Source organism: Epinephelus fuscoguttatus, linkage group LG14 (assembly GCF_011397635.1).
Source record: "Epinephelus fuscoguttatus linkage group LG14, E.fuscoguttatus.final_Chr_v1".
Classification (NCBI taxonomy): domain Eukaryota; kingdom Metazoa; phylum Chordata; class Actinopteri; order Perciformes; family Serranidae; genus Epinephelus; species Epinephelus fuscoguttatus.
In genome coordinates this window covers 17,246,598-17,270,187 of record NC_064765.1, presented here as the reverse complement: position 1 = coordinate 17,270,187, position 23,590 = coordinate 17,246,598, and the positions used below count along the sequence as shown (strand labels likewise).

Here is a 23,590-nt window from a genome sequence, read left to right as displayed (position 1 = left end):
TTTTTCCCCTCTAGAATTAAAGGTTAAGTGTGTAAGATTTAGAGGAATATATAGGCTAAATGGAATATAGTATTATTAATATGTTGTTGTTTTTTTAAGTGTATAATCACCTGAAAATAAGAATTGTAGTCTTTACATTACCTTAAAATGACTCATTTACATCTACATAGGGAGTGGGTCTCTCTGAAAAACATTGTCTTTGTAACTTGAAACTGCTTTATTCAGTGTTTTTACTGGTTTAAATCATTATGTCCATTTTGTTTTGGCGAGGAAGAGACCTCTGCAGATAATTCAACTCCCGGCAGAAACCTCCTGAACGTCTGGATCTTTAGTTATCAGAGAAAAAAAAGAAGGTAAGCACATATTAGCAGGTGCTGTTCTGGTGGCCTGTCTCCAACCAGCCAAATAGCATCATAGAAACACTTATTTGTAACGTGAAACTGCCTTATTCAGTGTTTTTACCAGTTTTAATCACCTGGTCCATTTGTTTTGGAGAGGAAGAGACATCTGTGGATAATTTAGCTCCTGGTTAGCCCCCTTCTGAGCAATTGTTACCTCTCTTCATGACAGCTTACCGTCTCCAAACCCTAGTTGGGAACACGCTGGCTTATTAATAATTTTAGCTTTAACTAGCTTCTAGCAGTCCGGAATACTCTGCAGAAGGAAGGATGGCGAGGTGTTTGGGTGTCTTTATTGCAGTCTTCACCACAAAACAATAAACATGGCCCTTGAACAGTAGCCCTGAGCTCATCTAAACACTTAATTCTGCTGACTATCATCTCTCTTTACTGCCTGCCATTTTCACTATGACACCCTGAGAGAGCTGCTTCCCTTCACACACTCACAGGTTACCCAATTCTAACCAGAAGAATTTTCAGCTGGTTGCAATCTGCAATCCTCACTGCTTGACGCCACTAAATCCCCCTAAATCTCACACACTTGACCTTTAAGTTTTCCAAACATGAACTTCAGTCTGCCCTAAATAGGAACCAAAAGTATGTCTAACTTCTTCAGAAATCACTAGAGTTTTACTTTCATTTTAACTCCCATGTTAGACATTTAATAAGTAACGCCTGCAATTAATTAACAGGCTGCCAGAGCCAGTTTCTGTCTCCTCAGTGAGCAATAATTGAGGCTAAAAGTCCGAATGATGACAATTAGTCGTTCAGTCTAAATACAGATTCGTTTGATGTAATTTAATGTCATTAGTGTGCTTTAATCGTTCTCTGTTCAGCTCATCTGGGACGTGCACAGACGTTTTGAGGAGCAGCAGCACCCACTGTATTGTCCCCGTGCTTTCTCCTGATGTTGGCACACTATAAAATGATTTTTGTTAAAGTATGTTCTACATGATAAGAAAAATTCTTCAAAATATATAAAATACCTTTAGATTTTTGTGAGGTTTTGTAACCCACATATAACAGTGTGTGTGTGTGTGTGTGTGTGTGTGTGTGTGTGTGTGTGTGTGTGCCAGGCATATGTGCAGTAATGCATTTTGACCACACGGGGGAGGAAGAGCCTAATAAAAAGAGCAAAGGACTTCTGTGCTTCAAACAGTGAGCAGTGATGAAGTGATTTTAGTCCAGGTGAGTCCCCTTAAGGCATTGTGTGAACTGCATGAACCACCACTCTCACTCTGTGTAGTTCAAAGCAGCAGCAGCCCCCTCCCTCTGTGGTGTCTAATTCCGGGTCCTATGTACAAGCACACAACACAACACGTCCTCTCCCTGGTGCCACAGTGTAATTCCTAGATTAAGGTTAACGAGCCTCCCCAACCTTATTGCTGTTATTATGGCTTGGCGGTGGAACAAGAGAGCAGAACTTTTTGGTGGTTGTGCCCTGCATGACTGCCAGACGTGCTGTGCCATTGCTGGGTATACAGGCCTACACTGTAAAAAAAGAAATTTTCACGATACATCTTGCTGCTCGTGGTTTGGGGTGTGGATCCAGAAGATTCCACAGCGAGCAAGTGAGATTTGTCTTGGTCATGAAATGAGGAGAGGAGCTTATGTGAGATGTAGTTTGGTTCAAAGAATGCTGTCTGATATGTGTGACTGTATTGTGTACACTGTAAAACATCATCAACCAGCAGTTTAGCAGAAACAACTCTTATCAAATACTCAGAACTTCTCAGATGCCTCTCAGACAAGCAAACATGAGTTGCTCTGACTTGAAGTCACGTGACTAGAAATGATGAGTTGCATGAATGCACTGCTGAGTGTTTGAAACATGATTAGTGTATCATCAGACTTCCCAGCATGCTTTGTTTGAGGGTTAAAACTCACCACAGAGCATTCTCTTTTGTAGTTAAAGACAACATACATGATAGAAACTTGCTGTGTCTTGCAGTACACATTAAAGGAACAGTACGCACAGGACCGAGTCATTGTTTTGCATGTCACAAGCAAGTCTCAAGGCAAGTCCTGAGTCAAGTCCCGAATAGAGAATGATGAGTCCCAAGTCACATCCCCAGTCTTAAACTTCAAATCTGAGTCCTGAACAAGTCATAATGTGCTCTGCCAAATGTCATTGCTATTTCAACAACAGAGTAATTATGTACTGAATTTACAAAAAGTATGAATTATTTACAGCGTGTCCTTATTTGTTGAAACACATGTGCTGAAAGTTTTTGTTTTTACCCACACATTTTGCATACTGCAATTTATTTCCTTGTTGGCCACCACATACTTTGTTTATGCAAACAAAATCCAGCTGGGGTTCAGTAATATTAATTCTTCGTGGTTTTCTCCTGCAACTTGATTGGTTGCTGTCGGATTGGTTCAAACAAAGTCGATCATTAGGGGAGTTATGTGTCAAGTTGCTGGGAATGAATAGCATTAACATTAGTTTATTCAGGAAATGAACTGACTCGTGGCACACTTTTTACATAACATACTTTTTAATTTTTGGGGGGCTGGAGGAAGGTGTCAAGTAACTTTAAGTCAGAGGGCTCAAGTCCAGGTGAAGTCACATGTCATAGGTGGCAAGGTCCAAGTCATCTTGCAAGTGTTCATTAATGACGTCAAGTCGAGTCATTACATTTTTTACTCAAGTCTGAATCAAGTCCAAGTCATGTGACTCAAGTCCACGCCTCTGGAGATTGGTGTTTACCTTTGCATGATTCAGACACAGAGCTGACTTTGGCAGGAGCAGACACAGCCATAAGGCCCATGTGACAAAGGAAGAAGTGGCTCTTCAAATTCTGAAAATATAACTTGTAAGCAAATGGCCACCTGGTGATAGTGGAAAAGAGCTAGAAAAAAACACTGGCATTCACTGATTCATTAATTTTCTGTAACCACTTATCTTGTTAGGGGTCACGAGTGTGGCTGGAGCCTATCCCATCCTGGACAGGTCGCCAGACTATCACAGGGCTGACACATAGAGACAGACAACCATTCACACTCACATTCGGACAATTTAGTGTCACCAGTTGACCTGCATGTCTTTGGACTGTGGGAGGAAGCTGGAGTACCCAGAGAAAACCTACACTGACACACAAACTCTGTACAGAAGGGCTCCCCCACCCCAAGGTTTAACCAGGAACCCTCTCGCTGTGAGGCAACACTGCTAACCACTGCACCACCATGTCGCCCAAAACACTGATACACACTTTAGGTTAATCTAGCAAAATTGTTAACAATCACTTGCTCATCAAGCAGACACAGAGGGCGACTGTGATTCATTTTGAGTCTCTGGCCACCTGATGAATGCAAGATCAATATTCATATTTAAGTGTTTTTGTTTTCAACCAACTCCTGAGGGAAAAATTTGTCTCCTTAGCTCCACCATGTCCACCAGCTAGTCCTTAACGTTCTGATGCTCCAGAGAGCAGTGAGAGTGACTCAAAACAGAAAAGTCTTTTATTATGTTAACTTTACTGAACATGTTTTCTTAAGTTCAGTGAACTTAACTCACCTCAAAAAAACATTCTCACAACAATTGAGCTGACTTAAGGGTATAGTATGAAGGACTGTCAATTACTGTTTGTTAACACGCTCGTCAGTAAAAGTGAAAGTACAAACGAACCCCAGATCTACTCTTGTTTGGAGTTTCACCTTGCTATATTTGCATTCTTACGGCAGCATTTTTTTAAAAGATTATTTTGTGGTATTTTTGCCTTTATTAGATAGGAAAGTCTAGCACAGGAGTCGCCAACCTTTACTATCAAAAAAGCTCCAGACAGAATAGAAATCTCTCTGAGCCACATAATAAATGTAACATAGCCTTTTAAGTCAAATTTAGCCTTTCAACATTACTAATTGATCTAAATGAGCATTCATTAATATGTTTTAGCAGAAGATGGCTATCCTGCAGTGAGCTATTTATGATTACTTGGTACATTACCTTTGCAGCATTGCCGATAAAAGCAAATTAATTTGTCCACGCACTATTAAATTCTTCATTTTCCCCTGAGACTCTCCCCTTTTTGGATTTGGAATCCGCAGCTAGCCTAGACAGGGAGACTCAAGATTACTGTAGCCATCGCTAATGATGTTCTTAGAGGAAAAGGTGCCAGGCCAGACATACGATGCCCTTTTTTTTTTTAGAGAAAGAGGGGAGGACATGCAGCAAAGGGCCACAGCCAGAATTGAACCCAGGACCGCTGCGGCAAGCCTTTGACCATAAGGTTCCTGCTCTGCCAGGTGAGCCAGTGGGCACCCCTGAGGCAGCATTTTTAAAGCAAACCTACAATTTTAAGTCGAACCACCTTGCAAAGTTTTACAGTGCAATAATAAATAACAGTTGGATTCAAACAAAGACATCCCATGCTGCACTGGCACAGTGGTAGCGATTCGCTTCACAAATTCTTCTATGGACAACACCTGCGTCCGGCTCCTGCCTGCATGCCAACTGATATCCTTCTCTCATAGACACCCCTCTATATGGCCTCTAAACGGCCCAGAAAAATGTAAAATAATGAGATACAGATTCATGCAGGTGATCCCTGATGTTCCGCACTGCTGCACGGGTCAGTCCAAGGAATCCTTCCTCCCAAGGAGTGGTTGCACTTTGAGTCCAGGTGTGCAGAGACGCAGAGAGGGAATGCTGCCAAGGCCTCATAACTTTCTTCCCTCTTTTTTTTTTTTTTAATGGGAGAGGTAGATATCAGCGTGTAAGAGCTATATAGTCAGAAGCCAGAGTCATGCATTCCTCTGGGAGGCAGGAAGGGAGGGAGTTGCCTGCTTGGAGCTCCTCTTGTCCCATTAACACCTTTTCACAGTTACTCCTTCACCTCACCTTGATCCATGGCGCTTTGCCTCTGGCAGACATGAAACGCCCTAGTAGGATATCTTACAGACCACGGCCTGTACGCTGAGGCCACTTATGAAGAACAGAGGGGAGAAAGTATGAGGCTGATAACTGATGAATCGGTAGTGTTTAGCTGCACGTCTTGCTTGGCAGAGGGGTGTCTTGGCAGACCGGGGAGTGTAGGTCTCTCTCGGGCAGATTTACTGCATGCCAGAGGCTGAGGTTTGAGGAATGTCCCCCTGCAGTGAGAAAGAGAGGGCCATGGGAGGGTGAGCGAGACAGGCTGAGGCATCTGTACTGCAAGATAATATAAGACCTGACAGTAAGACAAGATTTTTTTTATTCCATCAAAGGATTTGAAGCTCTCTTTCTCTCTCTCATGGGACAGCCTGTATTTCCAAATTAAGGCATAAAACCCTCAAATATCAGATCTCAGTGGGAGCTGTTGGAAATCACCCTTAAGTGATTAAAGCAGAAAGGACTGTCATGATTTCAAGCCATTTAGATTCAGTATTGTACAAGTGATGCTGTTTTTTCAAAGGGTTCCTTTAAACATGACATCTGCGCGCTACATTGATGTGAGTTTACACAATGTTGCACAATGTTGTCGGAGCTTGATGGCTTTAGATAAGTGCATGTTTCCCTCCACGACAAGCTGCCCCACATTTTGATCCATCAGGGTTACATCTGTTTAAATACTGGCCATAACCCGCTCTGAGAGGACAGTGAATTAAGCACATTAATCCTTATCCCCGTTGTAAAATGGACACAAAGTAGGGAAAGCTTTAGTCATATTGTGGCATTAAATCCTCCTACTCTGGTCTAATTTTTTTCTTACATGCTCATTTTGTAGTCAAAAGAATATCGTCAGGTGATTATTGACCCGCTCCTTGCACTCTGGACTATTGGCTGCTTGTAATTTTGGTGATCTATGCAGGATTATTAGAGATTAGTCAGCTGTTGCGGCCACTGCAAGCCGCTCTGGATAAGATAAAATACCTAAAATGTGAAGCTAAATCACGGGGCTTCCTTTTGAAAGGACAATCAATGCGTTAATGTGATTATGATTTGTGCTGCTGCATTCCCAAAGTTTTATTAGAATGAACACATTAATGTTGCTGCGCCGTGAAGGATGTTTGTGATTAGGAAGGATGTTGGCTTGAACACCGCTCTTCCTGAATCCTGTGTGTGTGTGTTACAGTATGTGCTGCAGGAGATTACATTCCCTGCAACCCTGTCTTTATGCATTAGATTGCAGCCTGTATTATGCATTTGCATTTATACCATTTGATGTATTAAGGCAAATTCCCAGAATGACAGAAACTTGTCTGTGCATGAGCCAACCCACTCAAGACGGATGAAACATGGCCGATACACGTCCTCATAAAAAAGAGGCATTTTCCATGCCTGTCTTTACTTATATGTCATCTCACTGTTTCTATTGCTGTGATGGATTTTTTTGTGCTTCGCTTCCTCATAGATCAAGAGCTGTTTTAATGTCTAGAGCAGACCAGCAGCTCTGGAAACTGAGGCAAAAGCCTGTATTCTACGGCTCCTGAAACTATATTTCCCTCTCATGCTGTGGCTTTATCTTTAAAGACGCATAAACATGAGAAAAATCCAGAGAAAACATATAGTTTATACAGATATATGTATGCATGTTCACATACACCTGTGGTTGGCTTTCCTGCTGTGGCGTTCAGGTGTCTGGGCATGCCTGGTTATGCCTTGAGCTCGCAGCAGCGTCTGAAAGGATTTAATTTCTCTTTGATTCCTTGGTGTATTTGGCCTTTTCCCCACCTGGAGAGAGCAACACCATAACGTTATTTGTACCTCGTCCAGCCCATTATGTGAAATGATATGATTAGAGCAATATGGCCTTTTATGAGGGAGGGATGTTTAATGAGGGGAAAAACAAAAGCTTGGCTGTGGCGTTCTCCACAAAGGACCGTTTAAATGACACAACTGTTTAAGTCACACAAGACACGGTCATGGTCACAGATGACGTCCAGTAACTATATTTTCCAGCCTATCCCTTATACAGAGAGCAACAATATGCAGCTGATGTTTCTTTTAAACAGCAATCAGGAAGAATAGATTCTGTTTTTGATAATGTAACAGCATCTTAAAATGACGGCAGTGTTTATGTGCTCTCCTGCTGCTGTATAAAGCCGTGTTCTGCAAGAATCAGCCTAAATTGTTCAAGAAATACGAACACAAACATTTTGTGTGTGTGCGTGTGTGCATGTGTGTGTGTGTATGTGCGCATGGGCAGGGCTTCACCTGGTTGGCTGGTTGCCTATCACATTCATAAGAGTTATGAGGTATTTTATCATCTTACCGAAGTAATTTCCACAGTTACGCAACCGAAAGACAATGAAAAATTTACTGCCACACCATTATCACACTGCAACACACAGAGCAAACAATAAGCTTCTGTTACAGTCATCACACTGTATGACGGCACATGAAGTTAGTACTCTCAGCGGGAGTATTTCATACCCATGTACACTAACAGGGTTGAGAGAGGTTGTCCCCAAAAATGAACCTTTTGGTACATGTACTTTTCCTCCAAAAAAGGAACAAAACAACTAATGGTTAGGTGTTTGAAACTATGAGGTCAACCCAGCAATTCTACACTAGACTGGTGATACTCAACATACAGCCTGCGGGCCAAATCTGGCCCCCGATAGGGTGCTGGGTGCCCCCCAACCATTGTCCAACTCACAATGAAAACAAAATTGATTCACACTGAGATTTTTTGTATTTCTAATATAAATATGGTGCTAGAATGCATAAAAAACATCAACATAGAGCTTATTTCTCAAAAGAAGTGCTATGGGAGGACCACCTTGACCCCCTAAAAGAGGTCTGGGCTAAGCCCCAAGTGTCTTCAAATCCTAGAAACGCCCCTGTGTATATCTGATGTGTCCAGGGCTGCTGCGTCTGGCCCCTAGCCTCCTATCATTTTGCAAAAGTAACCCCAGGGCGAAGCAAATTGAGCATCTCTGCACTAGATGTACAAGATAAGATTCGCAATAAAAGATTTATCTAACAAGTTTTAAAGTTTTGCTGGGTTTAATACAGTGCAGATCGATCTATGTGTCTGTCTTGGTGTTCAAGGTCTCTGAGCTGCACTGGGTTTGGACTCAGGGAAAGAAAATGATAATATATCCTGTAAGAATAAGGCTGAAAAAACTTGTCATTATTAACCCAGTAGAGAGGGTATAATGACTTCTTGCATCAGAGTAGGGATTCTGTGATACATTGGTACTGACAATAGCCATGATAGTTTAAAATTAAATACATTTATAATATTGTGTAAATAATCCACTGCCTCCTAAATCATTTCACTCAATGCCATGTGGTTGTCATTTAACTATCCATCCTCTTTTGAAACGTTTTTCTGAAGTTAAGGTCACAGACTTTCTCTTCACCTCCCTACAGTCGAATTTTAAGTGTAATTAACACATTTTCCGAATTTTTCCAGTTTTTTTTTTTAAGGTGCACTATTGTCAAATCGAGGTCCACGATCTAAGCTGCAAACATTACAGACTGCTTTTTAATGGAAAACTTCGAGATCCCCTTGCCTTAAATCCCACGTTGAACATCCAACACAGCAATGCCACTCGCATTTCTCAACCTGAAACCCTAAGAGTTTAACTGTGGTATTTGTGCATTTATAAGCATATGCAGAATAATCAGCATTTCTGTGGCGGCCATTTTTGCCATTCCTGGACATTTTATGGGCATTACAGCGCACACAAACCAAAATAAAAGCTTAGTAACAATACAGTGGGGATTTATAATATGTCTGTGCTACTGGAAAATACACTTTAAGTAATGTTATCAGTGTGTTAACCCCATTTGCTGAGTTTAAGACTCTTGTAACATTGCTACAGGTGTGACTCATTGAGTTTATAGCGACTTTATGGACACTTTTTTATACAGCAATGGGGATTTAAACTGTAATATACAATGGGAAGCTTACAGTAAAGTGTTCTTAATGATATATTTTTGTACTTTTAATATAAATAAGGTGCCAGGGTGCATAGAAAAGCATCAAAATAGAGCTTATTGATCAATAGAGGTGCAAGAGGATGATCTCCTTGACCCCCCTAAAAGAGGTCTAATGTCCCCAAATCCTAGATATGCCCCAGTGTGTACCTGACCTGTCACACAAACCAAAATAAAAGCTTAATGACAATACACTGGGGGTTTATAATATGTCTATGCCACTGGAAAATATACTTTTAGTATAATGTTATCAGTGTGTTAACCCAATTTGCTGACTTTAAGACTCTTGTAACATTGCTACAGGTGTGATTCATTAAGTTTATTGTGACTTCATGACACTTTTTTATACTGCAATGGGGATCTAAACTGTGATATACAATGGGAAGTTTACAGTAAAGTGTTCTTAATGGTATTTTGTTCTCCCAAATTGTGCTATAATGTTCCTGTGGAGGATCTAGTTGCATCAGGAAGTTTATGCTGCTCAGTTAAAAAGCACAGTGTGCAGACATAGAAACAGAAAGAGAGATTAAGACAGTGGGACTATCCACACAACCTCAGCTTGGATTCATTCCTCCCCATCGGCCAGACTTGTGTTATGTGGGGGAGAGAGGCGGGACCTCGCAGCCGGGAAGGGCGTTCTCTTTGCGGTCAGACCGGGCAGAGTCATCCCGAGGGGTGGGTCCTCCGGCAGCAGTAAAGGAAAACCCACCTTTTTTCATTGTTAAGGACGCGGTGGAATGTGATGGTTTGATCTCCAACGGGCCAGGGAGGGGAATATCCGAGAGGAAAGGACCGACGAAAGTGATTTAGGGAGAGGGGGAAGCCAAAAAACGCATTCCCCCCCTGCCGCCTCCAGCTCTCCGGGTTGTGTGTGAGAATATGTGGATGAACTTGTCCTCGGCGTGTCGGCAGCAGCGAGTCCTCCCGTCCGCATGAGCTCAAGCCGTGTGAAGTTGTGGATTTACCGCTGCGTTTTTCTGACCCGGCGGTGGACCAGCTAAGGTAAAGTTATTCATTTCTGTGTGTGTGTTTCTGGGGAACATGGGAAACAGTATTTAGAGGGGGTTCAGACAGCGGCTTCCTTCCTGAGTTGGACCCAGTCAGTCGGGACTGCAGAAGTCTGAACTGCGGCAAGTTTTTCAACCCTCCTCCTCGTCGTCCTTCTCCTCCTCCTCCTCCTCTGCTCGTTTTGTAGCCAAAAGGAAGCATCCAGGACTGCGGCGAAAACCTCAGGTGGTTAAAATGTAGCGGTGCATACACCATTTACTTCCTATTTTCTGCTCGTTTTTACAGTGTTCAAGCATTTGGCGACATATTTGCGACTCGCCTGCGTCTACGCACTTAATAACGCCAAGCTTTTCCATATAGGCAGCTGCATGACCAGCACAACATGGGGTAAAAACATTAAAATGAAGTGCTGGCCACTCCAACATGCTCTTGACATTCATGTAGTCCATGATATGGTAAGGGTATTACCTTAAAAATGTAATATAACAAACTGTAAATCCCCTATTCTCGAAGTAAATGGGAATTTAGGGGTATTTTAATGTATGAAGTCAATGTTTCAGCTCCCTTTGTTGACATACAGTATCAGCAACAGAAGCTAACATATCTAGACTTTGTACCACACAGCCAAATGCACTGTTTTGGCCCACTTTTCCTTCAGGATACACAGGGAAGCTTTCCCATACACTCAAATATAAACCCTAACATTTACATTACAGACTAATATGTGCTAGATATGACACAGGCCTGTTGTCGGTGCAAGGTACTGGGCTAAATATATTTGGGGTTCACTTAAACACACTGTAAACAAACAACAGAGCACCAGAAGTCGCCATATGCACATTGCATTCACCCAGGAATAGACGTATGGAGGACATATGGAGACAAACCACTGGAAGGATATTACAGTGGTTTTACATTGAAGGAAACTCGAGCTCCTCCTGTATTTAATTTGTCAAATGAGTTCACAGTTAATTAAGACATTGTAGCAGCAGCTGGAAGAAAGGACTGATAAATGAGTTTTGCACATGTGTCTGTGTGCAGGGGACAGTTTTTGGATGGTGGACGACCTCAGTGTAGCTGCGAAAGAGCTAAATCGGCCTTTTGACACGACACTGGAATTTGTAACTTTGATAAAATACCTTGAAAAATATTGGTATTTGATATAATTTTCGATGCCACGGGAAAATTGATATTGAGGGTGTATTAAAAGGTAAATATAACAAGCCCGTAACATGACATCGACAGCTTTACTTGGTTAGCAGCAGAGTATAACTGCAGTAAACTTCATCAAGAAGAGAGAGCAAGAAAGCACAGCTGGTACCAGTGTGTCAATACTGCACAAAATGAGCATTGAAACCATTCTCAAGTATTCACAATCAATAATTTGATATTTTTAGCAGCACTAAAGCCCTGGATCTAGAGCCGAAAGTTAGTCTCAAAGCTGTACTGAAACTTGGTGACAGACAATTAATGGTAATTTATGAAGGAAAAATGCCAAATATTCTCTGGTTTCAGCTTCTCAAATGTGAGGATTTGTTGCTTTTCTCCGTCTACATGACTGTCATATGCATATTTTGGTGTTTTGGACTGTTAATCAGACAAGCAGTTTGAAGATGTCGCCTACATTTTTGCAAATTTGCTTCATTTTATTGACTAAATATATTCAAGTTGACATGGTAAACAGTAACCAAAGTAACCGAAAGTTGCAAGTTGCAAGACATGTTTCCTCTGTTTGAGTATCTGTGCGTGTGTGTGTTTGTTTTCCTTCACGTGAGGTGGAATGTGTTGTGCTGCACAGGCTACACACACGTTTGAAACCAAGGTGGCAGAGCCTGAAGTCCGAACAGTACGTGCCCTATGTTGCCTCACCAGAACAGTAATAGAGGAGTGTGTGTGCATGTGTCAACAGCAGAAAAAGGTAGTTGTAGTGGTGGAATACTAATCTGCCAGGTGGGGCTCATAAAGAGCAGCACAGGGAGGGAAGGAGATGGAGGGGACCTGCCTTGACCTGTTTCAGACATGGAGGAGACAAAAAAATCACTGATGACTTTCCAGTAAGGCTCGCCCTCCCAGCCAGCTGTAGATTATACCAGCTGAGCTACCAGCCTGAGCTGCTGTGAACCCACTTTCCTTCTGGATTCTTCTCAGGCACTTGCATGGCGGCTTGTCACAGCGGTGGATGTGCGAAAAAGGGTTTCCTATGGTATTTTGGAGGGGATTGTGACACCGCATGTGGAGGGAATGTCTGCAGTTTCTGCTGTCAGTTTGGAAATGTTGGGAGATATGCAAAGGGAAAATTAAATGAGAGTAGCAGCAAAGTGAGGAGTGAGATGTCTAAATTTTCCCTGATCACTGCTTGATCCGTGCATTTACAGTCTTGGGAAATCACGCTCCAAGTTTTGGTTGCATTGGCTCTCAGGAGGGGTAATTCTCAGCGTCTGAACATGATTCCTCAGTGCTGTGATGGCTGTTAATGCTGACACAGTATGAGCGCCACCACCTGCTTTGTGTTCTCCAACGTGATCTTGATGGTAACAAGTGAAAGTCACATAACAGAGGTTGCACCATGTCCTGTCCAGGAGTTGTCGCCTGCCATGCAAAGTAATAATCATACCCCTCGCTCCTCTTTTATGACCTGGGCTATACCACGCATGATTGGTTTTCCACTCCGCAGAACGCCGCGACCGCCCTATGAAACTGCCTGCACTGCTTTGGGTGAAACCAAAAACTAATCATTATGGGTGTCCAATAAGGGTAATTATCAGACTAAGCACTGGACCTGGGGATTACGGAGTGGCTAAATGACTGCTCTGGGGATTAAATTAAAATATTGAGGTTTTCTGCCTGGGAGAATCAAACCGCTGGGAATGTCAAACCCAGCCTGTCGGTGGTAGTATTACCGCCACTCCGCACCATCAAGGTTTATGGACAGAGCCCCTGCTGTTAGAGTAGCACCATCACATCAGTGTGGAATTACAGTACATGGATACTGACGTCAGTAGATGCAAGTGCATTCAAATAAAAGTGGATATTGTTATTGGAAACATATATTGAGAAATAGTTTCAATCATTTGCTCAACCTTTATCAGAATCCATAAGAAACAAGTGGAAAGACCTACAGCTAATATTGAAACTAATATTGAACAGATCACCCCCAAATCAAAAACACATATTTTCCTCTTACCTGTAGTGCTGTTTATCAGTCTAGATTGATTTGATGTGAGTTGCTTAGTGTCAGGAGATGTATGCCTTCTTTGGAATATAATAAAACTAGATGGCACTTAGTCTGTGGTGCTCAAAGTTCCCAAAAATACAACTAAACACTCAACAACAGTGTCTCTTTCCAGAAATCACGCTCCATTAATCAAGATAATCCACAGACCTTGTTGTGAGCAGTTTCATATTGGAACTGTTTTCTCTCCACCAAACTACAGCCACCAACTGTATCGCCATGCAGAAGGAAGCTTGCATCTACTGCTAGCTCACCCAGCATCACTGAGCTAGCTAATGTTACAGCTTCAACAGAGGAGGGTGGCACTAATGTTCACATCTCGCCCCATGAGAACGAGTCTCTCGATGATGAGTAGATGCACGTTTCCTGCTGTGTGTTAATACTGTGGCAAGTGTAATAGTATAGTAGTTTATGCATGAAACTGTTCACAGCAAGGTCTGATTTTTGGAAAGAGACATTGCTGTTGCATTGCACTTTGAGCACTACAAGCTGAGTGCCATCTAGTTCCATTATTTTCGAGAGGACGCAGACATCTCCCCTACCGATATCTTCAACACTCAACAACTCACATCAAAACATTCTAGACTAATAAAGAGCACTACAGGTAAGAGGAAAAAATATGTGTTTTTGATTTTGGGGTGGACTGTCCCTTTAAAATAAGATCACTTGCAGTGTATTGCCATCTGTGTAAATATTGGTAACAACCCAACAACCACACAATTATGTTCATCATGAATTAATCTGGCAGTATTTTCTTGATTAATCAATTAATGTTTTTGTCTATGACATGTCATAAAGTAGTGAAAATGGGCTTCAAAAATTTCCAGAGCCTAATTTAATGTATTTAAAATGCTTGTTTTGAATGATCAACAGTTCAAAATCCAAAGATATTCAATTTACTATCATGTATGACAAAGGAAACCATCAAATCTCTATATCTGAGGAGCTTAAACCAGCAAATGTTTGACATTTGTGCTTGAAAAATGACTAAAATGATTAACCAATTATCAAAATAGTTGCAGATTTATTTACTTCTGATTGATTAATTATTAGCATAATAAAGACAACTTAAATTGTCAGCGTAGCCTCAGAGGAATAAACAGTCAGCATCCAGCCAAACCTATCCATCCTAATAAGCTGTAATGGATAGCTCAGATAGAATTTGGCCCGAATGGTGTTGGTTATTATTAGTGCTACACTTTCACTTTTAGCCTCCGTAACCCTCTCACCAGGAATAGAGCAGCAGAGGATGCACGCACAGGACACAGAGTGATATCGCAGGCGTTACAATTCGAACAGCGCACATGAATCATGGCCTCTCAGAGGCTTGTATTAAAGCCCACACACAGGCTGTGAGTGTATATCCTTTGTCAGTGTGTGTGTGTGTTGTGATAATGCAATAATGGGCTCAGTATCTGGGACAGAGGCTGCTGTTGACAATACGCAGGCCAGCTGGAGTTGCTGTGTGTCTATTAGCAGATCTGAAGGAGGATGGCTTAATGCCATAAAGATGCCTAAATGAGACTGTGTACATACATACTGTGTGTCTGGAGTGTGTGTGTGTGTGTGTGTGTGTGTGTGTTCGGGGGGGGGTGTAGGTGTGAAAAGCTAAAACACTTACTCCATTAATCAATTACTCACTCAACAGAAAATGAACTTGCAGCTATTTTCACACATCATCTTCCAACTTCTCAGTTGCCAGGCTTTTATACTTTTCTGCCTCTTGTGATAGTAAACTGAACATTTTAGGCTTTGGGCTTTCTGTTGCACAAAACAATTGATTTGAAGACATCACAACAGGCGCTGGGAAATTACAAGGGGCACTTAACTATTTTCTGACATTTTATAGACCAAATAATTTGATCGATGGAGAAAGTCAATCATGAAAGTAAACGTTAGTTGCAGCCCTAGAGATAGGAGCATGCATGTCCGTATGTATGTCTGCATATTTAGGCTATTGTGTGTTGTTGATCTTTCTGAATTGCTGTTGAAAATGAATCAACAATTAACCAATCATCAGAGCAAACTCATCAAAAAAAATACCCAACTTTCTCTGCTTTTAGCTTGTCCAGTTTTAGGAGTTGCTGCTTTTCTCTGTTATAAAAACTTAAGACAATCAATTTGGGTGTTTGTACTGATGAAAACTTCATCTTGAGTTCTGGAAATTTGCAGTGTTCACTGTTTTTGGTCACTTTTTACACCAAAATAATCATGAATGCAAATAATAATTAGTTGCAGCGCTGTGTGTATGTGTCTAATGTCTACAGCTAGGCATGTCATGATACCAGATATTTAGTATACGTTACCAATACCAGTGAAATTCCACAATTCTTGATACCCAATTCCATACCATTACAAAAATAAATCCTGTGTACTTTAATATACACTCCTTTATTAGAAACATTTAGATCAAATTGAATTTTATTATTAATCCCTGAAGATCTGCCTCGAACAGAAATACTAGTCCATGTGGGTTCATGAGATTATATGGGAGAGGAAACATGTTAACATATTTCTCCTCCACTGTTGTTGTTCAGCACTTGTACATCTAAGATATGGTGGTCTTCTTCTTCCTTTGGCATTTAATGGCAGACTACAACATTTATAGGTGTATATGCTGTCCCATTATGTTTGGAAGAGTTGCATCCCTGGTATCTATGGTAGGCTACCCACAGTTCTGGAGAAAAACAAGTACCCTCATGTTTTTTAAATTTTGGCATCGACTTGGTACTGAAGTATCGTTCTCGTGACATCCTCATACACAGCCATCAGACTCTTGAGTTTGCTTTTCTCCAGACCCTATCTCACCCTAAACTTTTTTGTTCCCCTTCACCTTCTTTTTTTCCTCTTCAACAGTACATATTCACTTCCTCTCTTCCTCTTTTTCTCCCGCTCCTTTTCCCTCTCTTCTCTCCCCTCATCCTGCCTGCCCTCCCTGCCAGCTTTCTTTATCAGTGGTGGGTCAGTGACAGGGTAGGGTTGTGTGATTTCAGCTGGAGTTCAAACTACTTGAACTTTGTGTGTGTTCTTGGGTTTGCTGTGTGTGTGTGTTCATGTATGTCTGCCTGCCAGAGCACTTTTGCTCGGTGCTGTTCCCAGCCATGTCGATCTGTCATCAGATACTAGAGGCTGAGAGTGTCAATCACTCAGCGAGCAGTAGCCAGAAGCACATCTCAGCTCCAAATGTTCACACGCCTCACTCAGGCTCTCATTAACACATACGCTGACACACAGAGCAACAGATATGTGCTCTCACTCTTTAAGAATTCAAAGCAAGAAAGGACTCTTTTCATACAATTTCTTCTGCGTGTGTAAATGAATCCCCCTCGTTAGTCCTCCACAGCGTGCCAAAGCAGCCTCCTCATTACCAACTGCTCTGGTGGGCTTTCTGTCCCATGGTGGTGTGGTCAGTCACTGAGGCCTCACCACACACAGGTGTCTGTGAACCAACAGCTTCATCAGGGAGATATGCTCCAGTGAAGGCTCCAAGTGCACGTGACTGTGTCCAGCACACAGCAGAAGATATCCATGATAAAAGTGTTTTTCCCTCATCATAACAGGAGGGATAATAATATCTGTTTTCAATTCTAATCAGGTGTTTTTAAACTGTTGTATTTTATTAACTATGCCTTAGGGTGCTCTCAGACCTAGAGTTGTCTTTTTGGTCTGAATCAGGGACTAATTTTGTTACAAAGTTGCATAATTGCCTAGAGTTGGTTCGTGTTCTCACGGCAGCATTTACAAGCAGACCAGATCAAATGCCTTGTGCCAGAAAGCTGCTCTTGATTGGTCAGAATTTCCATGTGGGAAAAATCCAGGAAGTAAACAAAACGTTGAAGAAGAGTACACTTGCAAGATAAATGTGACACTTTCTAATGTCACAATGGAGGGACAACTACGCAGGTTGATTTTAGCGCTGGTCATCGTGGACTATATTGCTGTCATTGTTCATTTTAGTCAAACCATACAGTTTGAAAACGAGGCGCGGCTCCAACTAGAAAACAATGTTTTGATGCATTGGATGTGCTGAATGTGCATATTAAGGCAGTACAGGAGGAGGTGCACATTAATAATCCTCCAGGACTGTAACATGCTCATGTTTAACCCAAACAATGTGTCATGTGACTGCAGTTGGTTCAGATCCAGGTCGGAACACGTTCTCATCACAAACGAACCGCACCAGAGTTTGTTTGTAACCAGACCCAGACCACCTCTTCAAGAAGGTCTCAGTCTGGTTGTTTTGGTGCGCACCTGAGTGCGATTGCTGTGTTCACACCTGCCCAAACGAACCGTACTTAGGGGGCAAATGAACTTGAGTTTGATTGAACTGAACCAAACAGGGCAGGTGTGAAAGCACCCTTAGTGTTCAGTAAAAAAACACACTACATTCCACATGAAATTAGGCGTGTGCCATGTGGATAAAATCCATATATGTAATATATTATGTCCTATCAGTATATATTTGGTGAGAAACGGACAACGTGATTTTGTCCCTACTTGTCATATTTTGCCACTTGGGCAGAAGCCTGGGGTGTTAAAATGATGTGTGCAGCCTTTTACATTGTATCTTGGCACATAAGGGGTCAGCATTAGCTTAATAGGCAACAACACTACTTGGTAATGGTTAGGAAAGATTGTTTGACTTTAGTCATGTGAGGTAAGTCATGTAAGGGGTCAGGGGTTAGGTTTAGGCAACAAAATCACTTGGTTATGGTTTGGAAAAGTTTTGGGTGCCACAAACGTAGCCGTAGCGCTGTAGAGGGATGGCTAACATATCCTGTGTGTATGTACATATATTTACATCTTATCGCAGCATGTGTTGTCATATCGGCCAACTCTGCATGAAATGAAATGGTGGAGGGGGAATTTATATTCTGTCATTTGTGTCATAATGTTAAGCAAGATTGTGTAACCAGGACTCAGCCAGTCAGCCCAGCTGACATCTCTGGTATTTTCTGGCTGGTTATTGAGTTACTGTGTGGTTATCGAGCCTGTTACGTGAGCGGGTGGTTATGAAATGGGAATTTTTTGGGGCAAATTAGGCTCTTGTTTAATGACCAGCTTTGTACACTTGGCACAACTTTTGGTCAGAGACAAAATTTGATGTTCCTGAATTGTTTTTTATCAAAGCTCTGCCACTGAGAAGCTGACAATAGTGAGTCATCAAGTCTGAGGAAAAACGTGCATCTTTGAAACATTTACTGCAATTTTACCGCGACCTCTGCTTTTTAAGTATTGCTTGGTACTCTGAATGACACATTTCCACTTCCTTGTATTCTTTAATGTGTGACAAACCGGCTAGCCAGTCATCTAAGCAATTTGGCAGAAGGACGTTGCCCTTCCTTTGTCATTATGAAGAAATCCTCACAGCTCAGTGCAGAGCTATAATTGTACTTTTCCACTTAAGTTTGTAAATCATTTTGCTCTGTATGTAGCTGGAAGCCACAATCTACCAAGCCAAGAGGATAGCATGACAGCATATACACGACCTTTCAGCTGCTAAATTTACCTCGGGCTCTGTAAATTATGGTTTGTCGATAGAGAGGTTAAAAACTATAAAAACCTTTGCTTAAACGAGGCTAAAACATGTGGCTGTTAAAGCACAAAACCCTTGATAAAAGCAAATCTGGGCATCTTTTAATGATAAATAATAAAACTGGCTCTGATTCTGGACGCAGTCTCAAGTGCACCAGCTCAAAAGCAGATGTCTTCAATGCTTCTCTATCACTGTTCCTCAAGAGTTATGCATTGGTTGTAATGCAGACCTGTACCAGGCTTCCAAACTGCCTTCAAGCGCCATATTTCAGGAATTTTAATTTATGAACACCCGTCCATCGCTCTCCTGCAGCCCTCAAGCCCAGGCAGATGCCCTGCTGTTGACGGATGCTTCTAAAGCTGGTAACCAAAGAGGGAAAAAAATCATCTGGTCTTCATTTTGGCCTCCCAACCGTCCACCATTTCCTTATCACAGGGAAGCAGATGGAGACATGGTTAGTGTTGAATCCACAGATGCTATACAAGAATGTCACTTATTATTTGTGGTGCTTTTAATCGATTATTTGTGTATTGTTGCCATTTTTCTCACACTTGTTTCACTCATTATCACTGCCTCCAGTTGATTCTGGATCTCAGTGAGTCAGTGACTTTAATCTTCAGACTTTGCTCTGAAAGTTTTTCATGATAGTCATGTTTTAAAGTCTCATGTCTGCCTCTTTGTCTTGCTTTTGCAAACAGTGACAATATCTAGTGTAAATGCAAACTCAGTGTAGCTGGTCAGAGGAATAAACATGGCTGATAACCTGTTAACTTGGTTTTTTTTCACTTGCCAGAAACCTACTTGCGCAAAGTCAGTTTTACTTGCCCCTACATGAAGTGTTTTATTTATAAGTGGTTATCAAATAACAAGAAAGACTAAAGTTAATTGTAGGGTTGCACAATATGCTAAAAAAACAAATCACATTGCGATCATTTTGACAGATATTTTGTTTGTGATAATCGTTGTAACTTTATAGAAAATGGTCATTTTTTGCACTTCATTTTCACATTTTTTTTTTTTTTAAATAAAAGTGATGATGCGATTTTTACTGTAACAAACAAACATGTTTCTTAATGTCAGGAATATGATTTGTCTGCTGGGGCATCTCTGTAGCACCACAATGCTTCATTTAATGATATGTTGTGAGACATTTTACCTTAATGAAAACATTGCAACTCTCGTGATTTGGATAACATCCTCCTTAGACCCTGCGTCCTCAGGACATCACATTTTGGGTTTACTTGACCTAATACTTCATTCTGCTTAACTTAGACCTGTTGTCCTCGTTCGTGGACACTTTTTTGTGCCATCTAGTGGTAGTAAGAGCCCAATACACTAATTCATGTAAAAACAAGATGGCAGCTGTTTCTTTCGAGTCCGTCTGCAGCCCACTCCGACACAAAAGCAGACAAGGTCCAAAACATGATCACATTTTATGGTTGAAACTATTTCATTCATTCATCTTCTAACCGCTTCATCCTCTTGAGGGTCGCGGGGGGGCTGGAGCCTATCCCAGCTGACATGGGGCAAGAGGCAGGGTACACCCTGGACAGGTCGCCAAACTATCGCAGGGCTGACACATAGAGACAAACAACCATTCACGCTCACATTCACACCTACGGACACTTTAGAGTTATCAATTAACCTAGTCCCCAATCTGCATGTCTTTGGACTGTGGGAGGAAGCCGGAGCGCCCGGAGAGAGCCCACGCTGACACGGGGAGAACATGCAAACTCCGCACAGAAGGGCTCCCACGCCCGGAATCGAACTGGCAACCCTCTTGCTGTGAGGCGACAGTGCTAACCACCACACCACCGTGCCGCCCTTGAAACTGTTTATTTATGATTAATCATGTTTGTAGTTTGATATGGCAACACATTTCAAATTTGACCAATTTTAGCAACAGTTACAAGCTAAGATGCTGTTATTTAGGAAGAACTTGTTTGAAGACATTAGGACTTTATCATCATCTTATTTTAGGACATTGGGACTTAACTATCGTTGACAACATTTAGTTTTTTATACTTATTGGGTCCTACTGATCCCAAATAGCCAGGAGAAATTAAAAAAGTGCACCAGACAAAAGGAGGATATTTCCATTAATTGTGCAGCCCTAGTTAATTAATAAAAATCATGAAAAACAACCCTGTTTTAGGCGACTTGCTCTTAAAGTTGCAGCAACTTGAGTAATACTTGTTGGATTTTGGCCCACATCCTCTAACACCACCCAATTAAACTCCTGTTTCCAGGATAATTGAAATGCTAACTTGCATTTCATAAACTTTGTCTTTAACTGCCACCATTTTCCCACAAGTGCCCGCTGGGTACTGCACATGTGCAGCTTCCAATAGAGGTGAGAAGGAAGCAAGATGGCCCAATACATTTACAGGCCTGACGTGGCATTTTTACTCACTGGGCAATCAGGCGATCCTTATTTTTGAGCTCTGACAGTAGATTTCTGGGATTATTAGTTTCTTACATGTGACTCCCTCTGCCTTTCTTTCTAGCTGTCTCTTTCTCTCACACCCCCGTCTCTGTTCTGAGTGCCAGTTTATTTGAACACTTCTGCCAAGAATGTGTTTGTGGCTGTTAGATATACCCAGATAGCTGCAGGTGATAAGTCCTCTAATGTTTAATCGGCGGCCTGGCCAGGCCAGCTGCCCCACATGGCTGGAGTTTGGACCACACTGACTAATAATGTGGGTCACTCTGCTACTGTGTTTGTGTTTTACATGCCTTTCCAGGTTGACCTGAAATACAAGTTTCCTCTCGGTTTTGGGATTTTATTTTTTTCCAACTGGTTCCTGTGTGGGATTTAGGTTTCTGTTGGACATTTCAGCCTCCAATAAGTTGTTTTACAGAAGCTCCCCCGCGCCTGTTTTGTTCCTACACTGTACAGGCTCCTCAAAAATGCCTTCCTTGTCGACCCTGGAAGAACAGAGGAGAGAAATGCAAAGGAAACAGACTTCAAAGCATGTAGGAGGCACAGCAAGGCAGAGACAGGGAGGGAGAGGAGAAAGGGACTGAGGCGTTTTAACAGGGGAGAGCTTAAGTTAAGACATTTCTTGTAAATTCCTCAGCCACACTTTTATTTTTTTAGGTGTTCTCCTCCTCTACAGGCCAATATTTCCCCTCTCTCCTTCCGATTGTTATCTTGTCTCACTCACTCTCTCCTTCTTTTTTCGCCTCGCTAAAGAGGAGATCCCCCCCCCCCCCACCCTCTTTTCCTGTCGCTCCCCCCTCTCCTGCCTGGTCCAGGAGTATTTTTGGAAGTTAATGAAAAGAGAAATCCGAACCGCTTACCCTTAAAAGGCATGTCTGGGTCAGCTGGGTGGAAACTTGTGTTATTAATGTCCTAACATTTTCTATGTGAGTGGGTCATCTGTGATTGTAAGTATGCATGCGTTTGGTGCTGCGTACAGCACAGGAATGCTGTGGGTTGGGGGACTAGAAGGGATGGAGGGTGGGCAAGCAAGCAGGCCTACATTTTCAGGGAAGGAGGGGAGTGAGGGGCATATTTGGCATATTTCAGGAGCCATTCCAGTCTGGTTCAAGATGCATTCTTCTTCCAGGGATGTGGCTAAATGGCCAGACAGACAGCAATCAAGTGAGGGGAAGAAAGGTGAACATCACGCTCTACTTCCTATCAGTCCCGTGATGCTGGTTGCGGAAGATGACGCAGAGTACACATAGCTAAAAAGCCACCAACACAGGTGGTAAAAAGATATCAAAATACCACCTAATGCCACCTACATGCTAACACAGATGTCAAACCTCCCCACCGGGCCTGTAACCCTAATAATATCCATAAAAGGCTACATGTTGAACCATAGTTCTTCACCCAGCAGCAGGGTTTGTATGTCTTGGGTACCATCACTACAATTTAATGAGTGTTTATATGCAGAGAGCTGTAATATGTCTCTTTCAACCTCTCTTCCGTGGCATTATAGTCACTGCTTCTCTCCCCTAGAATTTATGATGTTTTAGCCTGTTATTTGCAGTCGGACGGCTACTGACTGACGTGACAGTGGTTGGCAGGAGTTCACTGTGGCGGTACCAGTCCAGCGCTCAGCAGAGGTCGGGTTCATAGCGAGGTCTCGAGTCTGTGTTTCAGGGCCCAGTTGGAGCAGAGTGTACCCAACCGGCCAAAACTCCAATGTTAATATCTTTTTTTTTCTGAAACTTGCAGCAAAATGTTTTCTTTTACGAATCACTTTGTCTTAAATCAAAATAAGACTAAAGTAAACTGATAAATGAGCAAACTGTTAGAATATCAAATACTGTGGGTGCTTATTGTCCTGACTCTGGTGCTGCTGTTTCTGGGTGAGGCCCAGAGAAACAACATCAAATGTGCCGGCTGTCCTGTATCGTGCTTTGATGCGTCTGATGTCTCTTATGTTTTGATCTTACTTGGGTGGGGGGGGGGGGTGTGGATTAGGGAACCACCACAACTGTCACAAATTAAAGGAAAAACCTGAATAAATGAGAGCAGAACATCTGCAGATGCTCACAGACTGAACAGTTTGATGAGTGTGAAAATCATG

The 23,590-nt window shown here is 42.1% G+C and overlaps 1 protein-coding gene across 2 annotated transcripts in view; it reads left to right on the top strand.

The window, feature by feature from the left end:
• The first annotated feature begins 9,925 nt into the window (after window positions 1-9,925).
• luzp1 (leucine zipper protein 1) overlaps window positions 9,926-23,590 on the top strand; it is a 73,442-nt gene continuing 59,777 nt past the window's right edge. For both annotated transcript variants that reach the window (XM_049595643.1, XM_049595642.1), the window contains exon 1: window positions 9,926-10,272. The gene's annotated coding sequence lies outside the window, so the exon portion shown is untranslated. The remainder of the gene's footprint in view (window positions 10,273-23,590) is intronic.